The sequence below is a fragment of the Amblyraja radiata genome, chromosome 11 (genome assembly GCF_010909765.2).
Source record: "Amblyraja radiata isolate CabotCenter1 chromosome 11, sAmbRad1.1.pri, whole genome shotgun sequence".
Lineage (NCBI taxonomy): Eukaryota > Metazoa > Chordata > Chondrichthyes > Rajiformes > Rajidae > Amblyraja > Amblyraja radiata.
Genome location: NC_045966.1, coordinates 46,126,911 through 46,143,914, shown reverse-complemented (window position 1 = coordinate 46,143,914; position 17,004 = coordinate 46,126,911). Strand labels below are relative to the sequence as shown.

The 17,004-nt window shown below is 45.1% G+C and overlaps 1 pseudogene; it reads right to left on the bottom strand.

Annotated features, from left to right (window-relative positions):
- Positions 1-15,412: 15,412 nt before the first annotated feature.
- Positions 15,413-16,259, bottom strand: LOC116978403 (annotated as a pseudogene).
- Positions 16,260-17,004: the final 745 nt, after the last annotated feature.

Sequence of the window (17,004 nt, the reverse complement as noted above, 5' to 3'; positions counted from 1 at the left end):
AAACCTGGCTCTGGGGTATTGTGAGGCAGCAGATGTACCCGCTAGGCAACGATGTATCTGTACACTGTTGATAGCTTGATTGTAATCATGTATTGTCTTTTCGCTGACTGGCTAGCACGCAACAAAAGCTTTTCACTGTACCTCGGTACATGTGATAATAATCTAAACTCTTCAAGATTTGGGGATGTCCTGAGATTGTGAAAATGATCCTTCCAAAACTAAATCTGTGAGTTTTAGAGACTTATAGAAATGTTTATTATGGAGGTATAACAGGCAAATATGTTATGTCCAATGTGTGGTGTACTATCGTCAAGATGATTGCTTAAAGCTCGTAAAACAACCACTCTTGGCTTTCCCATTTCTTCGCCCCTAGCTTCCTCTGAGCTGTCCTGCTGATTTATCACAACCTTAACATTGGACGTGAGATAGAGTTTAAACATGAGATCAGCTACACTTTGAAACCTGCATATTGCAACTCTGAGATCTCACTCCATCACCAAACCACTGGGGAAGTTCAAGATTTTTTTTCTTTCCAAACTCTGCAATCTGTTGCCAGAATTCGTTTTATCTTTCCCCTTTCCTCTTTTAAGATATTCTTAAAACTCTTTGATCAAGATTTTAGACACCTGCCATCATGTCTCTCGCTCATTGTGGAGTTCCTTTTTTTTTAAATGCTCTTGTGAAATGCACAGAGCCATTTTACAATGTCAAAGGTTCTATACAAATGCAAGATTATAGTAACTGTGATAAGAGTCGCTCGAGACCCGGTGAACAAAGAAATCCAAGTAGAATCACAGCTTACATCTTCCCTGACTCTCAAGGAGCTATTACACTTTCACTGCAGGTACCCGAAGCAAGAGACATTCACAGCTACATTCACAATGTCATTATGCAATGTGACTGGAAGAGGTTTTATTCCTTTGAAGCCTCGGTGTATCCATAACAACATCCACAATCTGACTGGCTGTAAAGTTTCTTGAATGGTGCCTCTGTCATGAACACAAGGAATCAAGAATCAATATGAGAAATGAACATCGGTTAAAAATGATCCAGCTCTGAAATATATATATATTTTTGATTTTTAATAGTAGTTTCAGTTTGAGTTTCAGATTAGTTTATTGTCATGGGTACCAAGGTATGGTAAAAAGCTTTTTAATTTAGATTAACTTAGAGATACAGCAGGGAAACAGGTCCTTCAGCCCACCAAGTCCACAGCAACTGCCGATCTCCACTCACTAACACTATCCTACATACACTATGGACAATTTCCAATTTCCAATTTCCAAAACCAAGTAGCCTATAAACCTGTATGTCTTTGGAGTATAGGATGAGACTGGAGCTTCTGGAGAAAACCCACGCAGGCCACGGGAAGAACATACAAACTCAGTACAGACAGCGCCCGTAGTCAGGATCGAACCCGGGTCTCTGGCGCTGTAACGCAGCAACTCTTCCGCTGCGCCACCATGCTCCCCACGTGCTCCCCCCTTTTGTTGTGTGCTAACCACTCAGCAGAAAGACAATGCATGATTACAATTGTGACATCCACAGCGCAGAGATACACGATAAAGGGAATAATGTGAATACCGTTTAGTGCAAGATAAAGTTCATTGGAGACATGCCGTTGCTGGCACACTCTATCCCACTCTCTAGTCCTACATTCCTCAGAGGATGAGCAGGAGCCGGGCCCACTGGTCCTTGCGTCCTGGCCGTGCAGTCTCCTGAGGAAGTGGTGGCATTGGTGTGCCTTCTTGGTTGTCACTTCAATGTGGTATGTCCATGACAGATCATTGGTAATGTTGATATGTGATGATGACCTGGGAGAAGATGTTGACGCTGGTTTGCTTGTCCTGCCAGAAGATCTGAAGGAGTTTGTATGGACAGCATTATGCCCAGTGATTGGAGTGCCACTGTATGTAGTCCTTATCTCCGACAGAATCAGCAAGGGGATTGTCACTTTGCTTTGTAGGATATAAGCAATTTAAAGACATGATATTCAAACAATTGTACAGAATACAATACAATACAATACAATACAATACAATTTATTGTCATTTGAGCCTCAGTGAGGCTCAAACGAAATTCTGTTTCCACAGCCATACAAACAAAGACAATTCCTAGACATACATACAATTTAGTTCACACAAACATCCATCACAGTGAACCCACTGTGATGGAAGGCAAAGTCTTTTCTCTCCCCTGTTCTCCATGTCTCTCCCGATGTCGAAGCCCCAGGCGGGCGATGATAAGTCCCACGGCCATTTTAGGCCGTGCCGGGCGATTTACGGCCCCGCTCCCAGTCTAGAAGTCTCGAAGTTGGAGCTCCCGGCGGGCGCTGGAATGTCCCACGGCCATGAAGCCGTGCTGGGTGATGTATGACCCCGCTCCAGGTCGTTCCAACCCCGCGACACGGGCTGGAGAAGTCGCGTTGCGGGAGCTCCGGGAAGCGGTCTCTCTCTCCCCCCGGACCCGTGAGCTCCCGATGTCCCAGTCCACCGGACCTGCGGCTGCGTTGCTGGAGCCTCCGAGCCCCAGGAGTCGAGTCGCAGCAGCGAGTCACCACCGCTCCCCACGCTCCGAGGCCGGCCAGCTCCACGATGGTGAGTAGTCCGCAGCTCCGCAGTCTCCCGAGTCCCCGGGTCGTTCAGGTTGGAGGCCGCTCCACGGTACTAGGCCCCAACGACAATGGAGACCCGACAGGGAAAAGGTCGGGTCTCCCAGACAGGGAAGAGATTTCAAACGGTTTCCCCCTCCCCCCCCCCACATATACACATTTAAAACCAGTGTTAAAAAACACCAAACACTACATTTAACACAGAAACAAGCACGGTGGGTCTGATACACACTGTGTAAATGTTTCAGGGTGAAGCATCAGCCGCTATGGTGCGGCACAGTGGTGCTGCTGCCTCACAGCACCAGTGACCCGGGTTTGATCCTAACCTTGGGTGCTACAGTATCCGTGTGGAGTTTGCATGTTCTCCCTGTGATAACATGGTTTCCTCCAGATGTACAGATTGGACTTTGAAATTGGCACCACAACCTGGCAGCTCTTGCATGTGGTCTCAGTGGACTATTGGTAATCAGGGATTGTGCTTAGGTATGGCAAAACTTTACTGAACTGTATGTAAAAAAATAAATCACTGTATGTCTTTACCGATGATAATAAAGAACCGTTGAAATGGATTGAAGGTTTCCATTTCCATTTCAAATGGCCCATAGACCAAGGATTCCCATGAGTTAGAACATGTTAGATTTCAAGTTAATTTTGAGAACCACCTTGAAGCATTTTCTCTGACATACTTGCAATCTCCTACCATGAAGGGGCTCGCCATCACGTGCCAGCCAGGCTATTTATCAAAAGGTTATTTCTCAACTCGTAAACCACAAGCCCCAGGGACAGATAGTATCCCTGCTGAGGTTCTAAATCTCAGTCACAAACATTACAACTTATTCTCGCAACTCTGAGAGATGGGAGGAGGACGTGTCAGGGATCTTGGAACTGCGACCATCTTCAACACATCTCTTTCTGCCTTGGAACAGTCATGGAGAAAGTCTTTGTGATGTTTCGCCTCCCAGTGACTGAGGAACTGCTTGTGCCAAGCCCACCAGCAGGCCCGTCTCACCCACCGTGACCAAGGACAGAGAACCCACCTAGGAGGCCCAGATCACCCGGCACAGATCCCAAACTCAGCCACTGGCGACAACGGGACCCGCGCTGCCGTGAGCGCGGAGGGCTAACGCGAGCAACCACAGAGAGTGAGGGGTTCGTCGAGAGCGGAGGTGGGTTGTCAAGAGTGAGGTGGGCCGTCAGAAAGTGTGGAGGGTCGTCGAGAATGATGGGGGGGACTCGAAGGGAGGAGGGACAGGGATTGCTGCCATAGGACTGTTCGGTGAACTTTTATAACTTAGTCAGCACCAGATACATGATGACACTTGTGTACTGTGTAGATGAGGTCTGCTGTATGATTTTACTTGATTGCATGTGAAATAAAACGTTTCACTGTACCTAGGTACATGTGACAATAAAGTATCACTGAATCTTTGAATCAGTGTGTGAATTCTGTACAGAAACAAGCACGGTGGGTCTGATACACACTGTGTAAATGTTTCAGGGTGAAGCATCAGCCGCTATGGTGCGGCACAGTGGTGCTGCTGCCTCACAGCACCAGAGACCCGGGTTTGATCCTAACCTTGGGTGCTACAGTATCCGTGTGGAGTTTGCATGTTCTCCCTGTGATAACATGGTTTCCTCCAGATGCTCTGCTTTACTCCCACATCCCAAGGACGTGCAGGTTTATAGGTTAGTTGGCTTCAGTATTTTAAAAAATGACCCTAAAGTGTAGGGAATCGATGAGGAATTGGGATAACATAGAACTAGGATCGGTGGTCAACGTGGACGGTGGGCCAAAGGGCCTGATTCAATGCTTTATTTAGTTACAACATGGAACTAAGCACTTCGGGCCCGCATCAGCCAGAGATCACCCATACCCTATATCTATCTTACACACTAGGAAAAATTTACAGAAGTCGCACGTTTTTGGAATGTGGGAGAAAACCGGAGCACCCGGAGAAAACCCACGCGGTCACAGGAAGAAAGATCACCCGTAGTCATGATCAAACCAAGGTCTCTGGCCACTCTACCGCTGCGCCACTTAGTTTATCTCTAAACTAAGTTATATATAGCATTTCCAAACCTCACAGAAACCTTTGATTAGAATGAGTAAGAGGGATGTTACCTTCTTATGTTTGGCTGTTTAGAAATTTGTCTGCATGCTATCTCTGCCACATGGTGGCATATACACTGTGATCATAATCAACATATGGATAACCAACCCAGTCTCAGACTAAAATGGTGTCTCAGCAATCTGCATCATCATCCCAACACACAAGGCAGGACTGCACCATCAGAACTATTGCTTTGACAAATTACCTGTTAATCTAAAGCCTGTCCTCTCTCAAATGGAAATAACTGCTCATTAATGATAGCTTGACATTATCCTGGCATCCTGGTCAATAACTGTCCTTCAACCAACATCAATAAAATTAGATTATCTGGTGATTATCATACTATTGCTGTGAACAAATTATGTTACTACCCTGCTTCCTGTAATGACTCCATCCCCGACTAGCAAATTTGCAGATGACACAAAGCTGGGTGGCAGTGGGAACTGTGAGGAGGATGCTATGAGAATGCAGGGTGACATGGACAGATTGGGTGAGTGGGCAGATGCATGGCAGATGCAGTTTAATGTGGATAAATGTGAGGTTATCCACTTTGGTATCAAAAACAGGAAGGCAGATTACTATCTAAATGGTGTCAAGTTGGGAAAAAGGGAAGGTACAACGGGTTCTGGGGGTCCTTGTTCATCAGTCAATTAAGGTAAGCATGCAGGTACAGCAGGCAGTGAAGAAAGCGAATGGCATGTTGGCCTTTATAACAAGAGGATTTGAGTATAGGAGCAAAGAGGTCCTTCTGCAGTTGTATAGGGCCCTAGTGAGACCACACCCGGAGTATTGTGTGCAGTTTTGGTCCCCTAATTTGAGGAAGGACATTATTGCTATTGAGGGAGTGCAGCGTAGGTTTACAAGGTTAATTTCCGGGATGGCGGGACTGTCATATGCTGAGAGAATGGAGCCGCTGGGCTTGTTTACTCTGGAGTTTAGAAGGATCTTATTGAAACATATAAGATTAAGGTTTTGGACTCGCTAGAGGCAGGAAACACGTTCCCGATGTTGGGAGTCCAGAAAAGGGGCCACAGTTTAGGAATCAGGGGTAAGCCATTTAGAACGGAGAAGAGGAAACACTTTTTCTCACAGAGCGTTGTGAGTCTGTGGAATACACTGCTTTGGAGGGCGGTGGAGGCCGGTTCTTTGGATACTTTCAAGAGAGAGCTAGATAAGGCGCTTAAAGATAGCGAAGTCAGGGGATATGGTGAGAAGGCAGGAACAGGGTACTGATTGGGGATGATCAGCCATGATCACATTGAATGGCGGTGCTGGCTCGAAGGGCCGAATTGCCTACTCCTGCACCTATTGTATATTGTCTATTGTCTATTGTCTATTGTCTACTCCCAATTCCTCCATCCACGCTGCATCTGCGCCCAGGATGAGTTCCATACCAGGGCATCAGAGATGTCCTCATTCTTTAGGTAACTGGGGTTCCCTTCTTCCATTATAGATGAAGCTATCACTAGGATCTCCTCAATACCTCGCAGCTCTGGTCTTACTCCCCCTCCCCCCATTCGTAACAAAGACAGGGTCCCCCCTGTCCTCACCTTCCACCACATCAGCCATCGCAAACGGCATATAATCCGCCAACATTTTTGTCACCTCCAACGGGATCCCACTACTGGCAACATCTTCACATCTCCACCCCTTTCTACTTTCTGCAGAGACCGTTCCCTCCAAAACTCCCTGGTCAACTCGTCCCTTCCCACCCAAACCACCCCCTCCCCAGGTACTTTCCCCTGCAAATGTAGGAGATGCAACACCTGTTCCTTTACCTCCCCCCTCGACTCCATCCAAGGATCCAAACAGTCTTTCCAGGTGAGGCAGAGGTGCACTTGCACCTCCTCCAACCTCATCTACTGTATCCGCTGTTCCAGGTGTCAACTTCTCTACATTGGCGAGACCTAGCGCAGGCTTGGCGATCGTCTCACTGACCATCTCCGCTCGGTCTGTCTTAACCTACCTGATCTCCAGGTGTCTCAGCACTTCAACTCCCCCTCCCATTCCCAATCTGACCTTTCTGTCCTGGGCCACCTCCATTGTCAGAGTGCAGCCCAGCGCAAATTGGAGGAACAGCACCTCGTATTTCGCTTGGGTAGTTTACACCCCAGCGGTATGAACATTCACTTCTCTAACTTCAGATAGCCCTTGCTTTCTCTCTCCATCCTCTTCTCCTTCCCAGTTCTCCCACTAGTCTTACTGTCTCCGCCTACATTCTATCTTTGTCTCGCCCCTCCCCTGAAATCAGTTTGAAGAAGGGTCTCGCCCCGAAACATCGCCCATTCCTTCTCTCCTGAAAGTTAAAGGGAAACTGGTGAATTATTTTTTCATTTCTGTGACTGGAATTTAAATGTTGGCTCACTGACTAATGCCTGGGGTCTACTGTAAAATCCAGTTGAAAACTGTTCTGGTTTTCTGATAATTGCATCCTCTCTTAGTGAGGCCATTCAGAGATGAAAATTGACCTGAGGAAAATAAAATTGCTCAGATAAATGTTCTTCTTCACAATTTGGGCAGTGATCTGTTTGGATGAACCATGTCATATTCTAATGCTTTTGTGACATATTTAATTGTAGCAATGTCAAGTTATCTTCCCATAATTGTTTTTTTTTGTTACATATTCAAGTTTTGAATTCTCTGCACTGCAAGATTGAGAATTACACGCTGAGGGTCTGTACATCCTTTGCACTTTATTATCTTCACATGTTCTGTGAAATATGAAATATTACATTCTGCACTATCTTCTGAAAATCATTATTTTCTCCTTTTGCACTCCCTGATAGAGCCGTACAGCGTGGTAACAGAACCTTCAGCCCAACTTTCACATGCCAACCAACGCCCTGCACTGGTCCTACCTGCCTGCATTTGGACAATATCCCTCTTAAACCTATCCTATCCATGTACCTGTCCAAACGTTCCCTAAATGTGTGATAGTACGTGATTCAACTACCTTCCCTGGCAGCTTGTTCCATCCACCTACCAACCTTTGTGTTAAAAAGGTTGCTCCATTAAATCTTTCCCCACTCACCTTAAATCTATTTGCTCTGGTTTTCGTTTCCCCCAATCTGGGCAAAGGATTCTGTGCATTTACCCAATCTATTCCTCTCATTATCTTGTACATCTCTAGATCACCCTCATCTTCCTGCGCTCCAAGGAATAAAGTCTTAGCCTGCTTAACCTCTCCCTATAGCTCAGACCCTTGAGGCCTGGCAACATCCTTGTAAATCTTCTCTGCACTCTTTCCAGCTTAACATGTTTCCTATAACAAGGTGACCAAAACTGAATGCAGCACTCTAAATGTGGCCTCACCAATGTCTTGTACAACTGTACAACTGTAACTCTCAACATCTATACTCAATATGTAGGAATGAACTGCAAATGCTGGTTTAAACCGAAGATATTCACAGAAAGCTGGAGTAACTCAGCTGGGCAGGCAGCATCTCTGGAGAGAAGAAATTGGTGACATTTCGGGTCAAGACCCTTCTTTAGACTGTCTTCAGACTGTTTAGGGAAGGGTCCTGACTCGAAAAGTCACCCATTCCTTCTCTCCGGAGATGCTGCCTGCCCCGCTGAGTTACTCCAGCTTTTTGTGTCTATTTTCTATGCTCAATACTCTGATTGAATCATGGAGCAAATATAAGAGACTGCACGTGCTGGAATCTGAAGCAAAGAAAAACAAACTGCCGGAGGAAATTAAAGGATCAGGCAGCATCGGTGGAATCAAATGCATAATCAATGTTTTGAGTCAAGGGCTTCCATCAGCACTTTTGGTTTACTCATTCTCCTATATGTTGTTTAATGATTTATGTTCTAACTTGCTGTGTCTCCAAGAACTGCTTAATGTTGTTGGTGTGAAAGTATTCCATTGCCCTGTCCTCAAAAATGCAGGAATAAGTAGAGACAGACATCACAATGCCAATTTAATGCATTTTTGCTTGAAAGCTACAAGTATTACTGAATATGAGACCATTTAATTGATTAATTGATTGATTGAAAGATACAGCATGGAAACAGGTTCTTCAGTTGATTAAGTCAATGCCAACTATTAATCACCCATTCAATCTTGGTTTGTGCTATCCCACTGTTGCATCCACAGCGGTCGGCTGCCTACCCCTTTTCCGGGGTTACATCCGTGCCCGCGTGTCCCTAGAAAGGGAACACGTGGTGTCTATGGGGACTGTGGAGGCCTTCTGTGAACGCTGGTCACCACAGGAGGTTGAATATATTATAGATAAAAATGTTAATATTTTAATTTGATAATTTTGTTTAAGTGTTTTTTAAATTGTTTGAGCTTTCTACCTTCCCTTGTAAATTGTTTGAAAATCTAATAAAAAACATTTACGGGGAAAAAAAAACAAAAAAAAAAAACTTGCATCCACTCCCTTCACACTAGGGGCAATTGCCCTATAAACTCACATGTCTCTGGGATGTGGGAGGAATCCAGAGCATCCAGAAGAAACCCACATGGTCACAGGGGGAATATGCAAACTCCACACAGACAGCAGCAGAGGTCCGAATTGAACCCAGATCACTGGCGCTGTGAGCACCTGAGGGAAACACATGCAGTCAACAAGGGGATGTGCAATCTTCACACAGACAGCACCCAAGGATTGAATCCCAGTCTCTGGCGCTGTGAGTCAACAGTTAAATTGAGACATTAATTCACAATCTGTGGATGATTGTCGTTTGCTTCAATTGAAGATTCAACCGAGTTGGAAAGTATCCAGGTAAAGGAAAACCGTGCAGTCTGATTAACCAATGGATTGGATTAAGCACTTCTGACACTGTGTTGTTTCTTTATATAAACTTTTGTTCACTGCTATATGTGCTCTCTGCCTTCCGCGTACATACTCCATAACAAGCTGTTGTCTTTTGTACTCATGAACAGAACCTATGGGGATTTCTGAGACGCACTCACACTGTTCCATTGTCCAATTTGGAGAAGCTAAATAGTCCTCCCTTGTGACACTTACAGGACCCTGCTTACTCACATTGCTGAAGGATGAGCTTCGATGAGGGAGCATCATTTAACCGACACGAGTTGGAGTCCCACAGCAAGTGAAGGTTACAGTTTAAAAGTTGCCGATGATTCAGGGATCTGGGACCCAAAGGAACAAAGAGTGGCAAATTAGTTTAATAGACAAATCCGATGCTCATAGCTTCCATCCATCTTGTTTTAACAAGCATCTGGTGTAAGAAGCTAAATGGAGCATATGATGAATTTGTCAATAACATAAACATATTTTGTGAGGCATTGCTGCAAGATACCTCTTGTAGGTTCTAATATCCCCCTGAGTATTATTTTTCAGCATCTGCCAGGGAACACATTGGTGTAAGAATCATAACGCACAAATTATGGCAGCTTTACAATTGGATCTTCAAGTTCTTGCACATTCTCAGAAAAGATTCTATTTGAATTGCAAGAGCACCCATTAACATTTCAGATCACTGACATTTCATCAAACAGTTCTTATTATTTCAACTGAAATCAGTTACACTTGTTAAATGGAATTCTATGTACCTCTTGATATCCTTGGGTAACAAAATATATCAACCTCAGAATTAATATTAAACATTTCTTGGCTGAAAATGTCATTTGCAAAGGGGATGACTTCCTTTCGAGCACTATGTGCCAGTAATTCTAGAAAGGCCTGAGTTAATTATTTTTTCCACTTGCTCTTTTGTTCTTGACAAACCAATGGCATCCACAATCATGTCCACCTTCTTCTGAGTTAGACTAGTGGGACTCCAGAAATAGACTTGATTGAGATTTAGAGTCATTTGCCAAATGTTCAAAGCATACATCTGGAGCTATTCAAGGATGTCTTTATACAGCAAATTTCCTTTGTAGTAGTAATACTTGCTGGAAGATGGGCTAATGGTACCCAGGAGGTTGTACAGTAGAGATAGATTATGGTCCAACATGCCCGAGTGTTAAAGATCTGTCCATGGGAATTCTGTGAGGATAAAGTAACAGAGAGATAGGGAGATGTGTATCCAGTTCCAACCCCTCCACCCACCCTCACACCCATGGCTCTTTGACTACCATAGTGCTATAATATTCACAAGTGTAGCCTGGTCCATCTTGATCACCATCAAAAGCATCTAAATATGAAGGTGGAATCTATCATCAATCATCCCCTTTATCGGGACCATGCCCTCTTCTCGCTGCTACTGTTGTGCATGGTTCAGAAGTCTGATGTCCCACACCATCACGTTCAGGGACAGCTACTTTCCTACAACCATCAAGTTTTTGAACTGACTTGTACAACTCTAAAAACTACCTCCGTAATGGGACACTGCAGACCACTTATTGCACTGGTTTAGTTTAGTTTAGTGTAGAGATGCAGTGTGGAAACAAGCCCTTTGGCCCACCGAGTACCCACCGATAAATGATCGCCCGTACACTATTTAAAACCTACATACTAAGAACACTTTACAGAAGCCAATTAACCCACAAATCTGCACATCTTTAGAATGTAGAAGGTAACCGGAGCTCCTGGAGAAAACCCACACAGTCACAGGGAGAACATACAGGCAATACAGACAGCATCCGTAGTCAGGATCGAACCTGGGTCTCTGACGCTGTAAGGCAACTCTACCTCTGCACCACTGTTCTACCCTACTATGGACCTATTTTCTAATTGTGTAATTTTACAGTATCTCTTTTTTTGCAGTATTTTTCTTTTCATTGCCTTGCAGAATGTATGTGTAATTTTTGTATTCTTTTTGATTTTGCATGATACTCAACTTGGCTCAACTTGACTTTTGACTGAAATAGATCTTACATGTCTGGAGCTTTGTGTGAGTGCTTTAGGGTGGTCACGATCATGCAGCAGTAGAGTTGCTGCCTTACAGCGAATGCAGCGCCGGAGACCCGTGTTCAATCCCGACTACCGGTGCTGTCCGTAGGGAGTTTGTACGTTCTCCCCGTGACCTGCGTGGGTTTTCTCCGAGATCTTCGGTTTCCTCCCACACTCCAAAAGAGTACAGGTTTGTAGGTTAATTGGTTTGGAAATGTAAAAATTGTCCCTCGTGGGTGTAGGATAGTGTTAATGTGCGGGGATCGCTGGTCGGCGCAGACCCAGTGGGCCGAAGGGCCTGTGTTCCGTGTTGTATCTCTAAACTAAACTCTAAACTAAACTAAAAGAAAGGCTAGTAAGCAGTTAAATATTGAGTCATTTATCATCATCATCATCATCGGCGGTCAATCGAAATGAGTATGACTGTCATCTCCTCTCCATAGGGTTGTTTACTTGTGGGTCTGCAGATGTCTGTCGAGGCCGATCTTCGATCCACACACCTTGGTGCAACGTGGGCAGTGGAGACTGGCGGTGGTTGGTAGTCGTTGAGCCCCTTTCTCTCTCTCCTTACGGTACTGTTGCTTTGTCTCTGCGACACAGCATAGTTCCATTTGGTGAAGTGAACCTGCACAGATTTCCTCCAGGAGCGCCTGTCCAGTGCAATGTGCTCCCAGTTGCTCGATGTGATGTGGAATTTCTTCAGACTGTTCTTGATGTTGTCCTTGAAGCGTTTCTTTGGCCCGCCGGGGGCTCGCTGACCTTCCTTCAATTGAGAGTACAGGATTTGTTTCGGGAGATGTTTTTTGAACATGTGGATGACATGACCAGTCCATCGAAGTTGGTGCTGCATTATTGTGGTGGTGATGTTGGTCATGTTGGCTTCCTCAATAATGCTGATGTTGGTGCGTTTGTCCTCCCAGCTGATCCTCAGAATCTTTCGTAACGATCTTTGATGGTATTGTTCCAGGGCTCTCAGGTGCCTGCTGTAGGTGGACTCGGCTCCATACAACAGGGTGGAGAGGACAACGGCTCTGTAGACCAGCAGTTTTGTTTGAGCCTTTAGGTCTCGGTCTTCAAAGACTATTTTCCTGAGTCTGGTGTAGGCTCCGCTGGCACAACTCCAGCTCCTCCAGCTCTAGCTCAAGTTCCATCTCCAGCTCCACTTCCAGCTCTGGCTCAAGCTCCATCTCCAGCTCCTCCAGCTCTAGCTCCAGCTCTATCTCCAGCTCCAGCTCTGGCTCAAGCTCCATCTCCATTTCCAACTCCAGCTACAGCTCTAGCTCCATCGCCAGCTTCACCTCAAGCTCTGGCTCAAGCTCCATCTCCAGCTCCTCCAGCTCTAGCTCCAGCTCCATCTCCAGCTCCAGCTACAGCTCCAGCTCCATCTCCAGCTCCATCTCCATCTCCAGCTCTATCTATCTCTATCTTTATCTCCATCTCTATCTCTATCTCTATCTCTAGCTCTATCTCCCAAACTTGATCATCTCCACCATGCTGAGTCATATCTCACATGAGTATTTTATGCTCATAATGTGTAAAATAATGCAACATTGACCACAATTATCAATTGTAATTGAGAAATTAACATTATGATTTTGCCTATTCATCTGAAGTTAATATTGTTTTAGAGGAGGTTGGTGAAAAGTTATCTGACGGTTAACATTTTTGCTGAAAATCACCACTTTTTACATTAGTAAACTGTTACAAAGGTTTAAAATCAATGCATTAGACTGTAAAAGTACTTTTTTGGTGGTTATTTGAGGAAGATACACTATAATTTGAAAGACTTGGACAAAAATTTGATTTTATATTCTTAAATCAGTTATATTTTACAGTGTTGTTCATCATAAAAATGAGACGGACATGACTGAATGCAATGGCCAACCTGGAAAAAGAAGAGGAAAAAATAAATAAAATTCTCTAAAAGATTGCGCCAAACATATTTGTCCCATAGTAGAGATGTTCATCTATGTGAAACAACATGCAAAGTTGCAAAAATTTAAGTTTTATAATCGGTTTTCCAGAAACTTAAAAGTAGACACTTACTGAAGAATCACCCATAGAAGCCTCAATATTCTGATGTACTTATCGTGAAGACCATGCCTTGATAGTATGCTCCAAAGAGCCTGGCGGTCTACTGAGTCAAAAGCCTTTGTCAGGTCCATGAAGGCCATGTACAAAGGCTGCCTTTGTTCACGGCATTTTCCTGGAGTTGGCGTGCTGTCAATATCTTGTCTTCTGTACCTCTGCATCAGGCACATGCTGTGAGTAATTACTCAGGGTAGGCAGTTAGTCGGCTTTTAAAAATCTTAAAAACCGTGCATGCACGGATTGTTCTCCTCTCCGGTAGGCACAGTCGACTTTTATAAAGTAATTTCTCTTCAAAAGCCTTATCTCTTAATAAAGTATTTAATAACATATAGCTCAAATAAATTTACTTACTACATTATTTGTACACAAACTCCATTCTTCTCTCTTTGTTTTTTAAGATACTCTTAAGATAATGACAATCTATGTTTGAAAAACCCGCCAAGAAACTTGCGCTGCGCATGTGCAGTACGCTGCTGTGCATGCACAGTATGCAGCGCAGCACATGCACACAGTCCACGGTGCAAAGGCAGAATTTCAACTGCCTTTATAGACCATTGTCATTGAAGGCTTGAAGCAGCATTGACGGCACGTGAGTTGCACATACCTTCGTGAGTTACATGTACTGCAGATTAAAGGCACAGGAGAATTATGCCTACCTCAGAGATCGATCTCTTACTTAGGCATAATTCTCCCGTGCCTATTTATATTTAATATTTACCATTTTATAATTTTAGTCAACTGCCTACCTTGCCTACCCTGATGGCACGTGCCTGCTCTGGATGGGCGGAAGCCACACTGTGATTTGGGGAGCAGCCAGCGGTAGAAGTCGGTTTGCGAGGACACGAGCAAGGACTTTGCCTGTTGTTGACAGGAGCGAGATGCCCCTGTAGTTCCCACATTCAGCCTTGTCCCCCTTCTTAAAATTGGTCACTATTAGAGCATCCCTGAGTTCTGAGGGAAGCTTTTTTTCCCCAGACCTTGAGGAGTAGGGCATGGATGTAGTACAGGAGCTCCAGTCCACCTTCCTTTAAGATCTCAGCTGGGAACCCATCTGGGCTGGTGGCCTTGGTGTTCTTAAGGCTCTTGATGGCATCTTGAACCTCTGTCATAGTGGGAGGATCTTCTATGTCATCTCTGATGGGACTCTGGGGGATGTTCAAGTTCACGTTCAAGTTCAAGTTCAAGTGAGTTTATTGTCATGTGTCCCTGATAGGACAATGAAATTCTTGCTTTGCTTAGCACACAGAACATAGTAGGCATTTACTATGGATGCAGTGGGTAATGTCTGGTTCAGTTGTGCTGTCACGGTTGAGGAGTTCCTGGAAGTGCTCTTTCGATCAGGTGTTAATTGACTCATTTCCTGTCTGTCTTTTGGGCGCAGGGGGTTTAAGCCGCGATATCTTGGACCATAGACGGCCTTAGTAGCGCTGAAGAATCCTCTGGTGTCACCCGAGTCTGCCATTCTCTGGATTTCCAGAGCCTTTTCTGTCCACCAAGAGTTCTTAAGCACCCTCACCCGGCTCTGGATGTCCGCCTTGGCTTAGGAGTGAGCCGCTCTTTTGGCCTTGCAGGTTACATCATTATGCCAGGCACGAAAGGCTTTCCTTTTCTTGGAGATGAGCTGTTCTATCTTTGTTGTTCTCCTCAAACCAGTCCTGGTGTTTTCTGGACTTGCACCCAAGGATGTTTTTACAGGTATCAAGGATGGTGGATTTGAGCCGGCTCCAGTGCCCTTCAATGTCATCAGGATATTCCTGTTGGAGGCTTTCCTCAAGAGAAGCTTGAAGTCGCTGCTAGGTGGCAGTTTCCTCCAGGCTTTCAAGGTTCAGCCTTGGCTGGATTTGCTTCATTGGAATTCTCCACGTCCTCTTGAGTTTGATTGACATCATGGAGCAGATGAGGCAATGATCTGTCCAGCAGTCATCTGCATCGATCATGTCCCTTGTGATGTTCATGTCACAATGTCCCTGGCTCGTACAATGACATAGTCAATGAGATGCCACTGTTTGGAGCGTGGGTGCCTCCAAGATGCCTTAAGTTTGTTTTTCAGGCGAAAAAGGGTGTTAGTGATGATGAGGTCGTGCTGAGCACATTTGCTGAGAAGCAGAGCTCCATTGGAGTTGATGTTTCCAATGCCTTCCTTTCCTATGGTACCCTTCCAGAGGTGTTGGTCCCGGCCGACCCTGGTTGAAGTTTCCGAGGAGAATAATCTTATCCTCCCTGGGGATTTTAGACAGTGTCTCATCCAAGCAGGCGTAGAAGGTCTCTTTTGCTTCCTCTTCAGAGTCAAAAGTAGGGGCATAGGCACTCACAATTGTTGGCAAGCACCAGACGGATGGTCATGAGATGCTCATTGATTCCCGCAGGAAGTTCAGAGAGGTGGCTGATGAGCTGGTTCCTGATAGCAAACCCAACACCATGGATCCTGGGCTCATCAACAGCTTTTCCTTTCCAGAAGAAAGTGTAGCCACCCTTCTCCTCCTTCAGTTGTCCTTCGTCTGCCCACCATGTTTCAGAAAGGGCAGCTATGTCAATCCGGCATCTTCTCAGTTCTCTTGCGATGATCGCGGTTCTCCTCTCTGGTCTGTTACTGATTGCACTATCCATCAATGTGCACACATTCCATGCTCCAAAGTTCATATTCCATGCTCCAAAGTTCATATTGATATTTCTGTGTTTCTGTGACTGAATCTAGCACCCACCGCCTGAGGTGCCAGCTCATGACTAGGGGCTTCCAGATCTCACAATCCTGCCCCCGTCACCACTTGCTGATCATCATAGGATTTAATCCAGGGTGTTAGGGTGGATTCCCTATAGGGAGGACGCCGGTGCGTGACTTTGTTTAACGTGGAAAGACTGGTGCACAGACAGCCACACCACGGTCCTTGACAGATCTGGGTCAGGATCCGGTGGCATGGAGTTCAAGACGACTGGAAACCCTTTTCTGCTGCAGCCTTCATCCGCTTTCCCAGCTGTTGTGACACTCCACTAAAGTGTGCCATCATCCTCAGCCTGTTCCACCGTTGAGGTCTTGGTTGGATTGCTCTTTGTCGGAGAACTGCCCCTCGACCTTACCGCCATGGGTGGCCCTACCAGGAGCATAGCTCCAGACAGCATCGCTCTCAGGATCTCAGGACCACACAAGCTTCTCCACCACGACAAGGTGACAAGTGAGTCATTAATAAAAAATGTTTATAAAAAATGACTGGAGTAATTTATAAAACCCATTTGAAAGAACACCTGTTTTCCTAGTTAACAAAAGGTACTATATTTAAATCTCTGGCACCTGATTGAAGGACTTGTTTGTTTACATAAGACATCTCTTGTCACTACATATTTAATTAGTTTTAATTTATCGGTCGCAGGTACTATATTTTTGTATCTT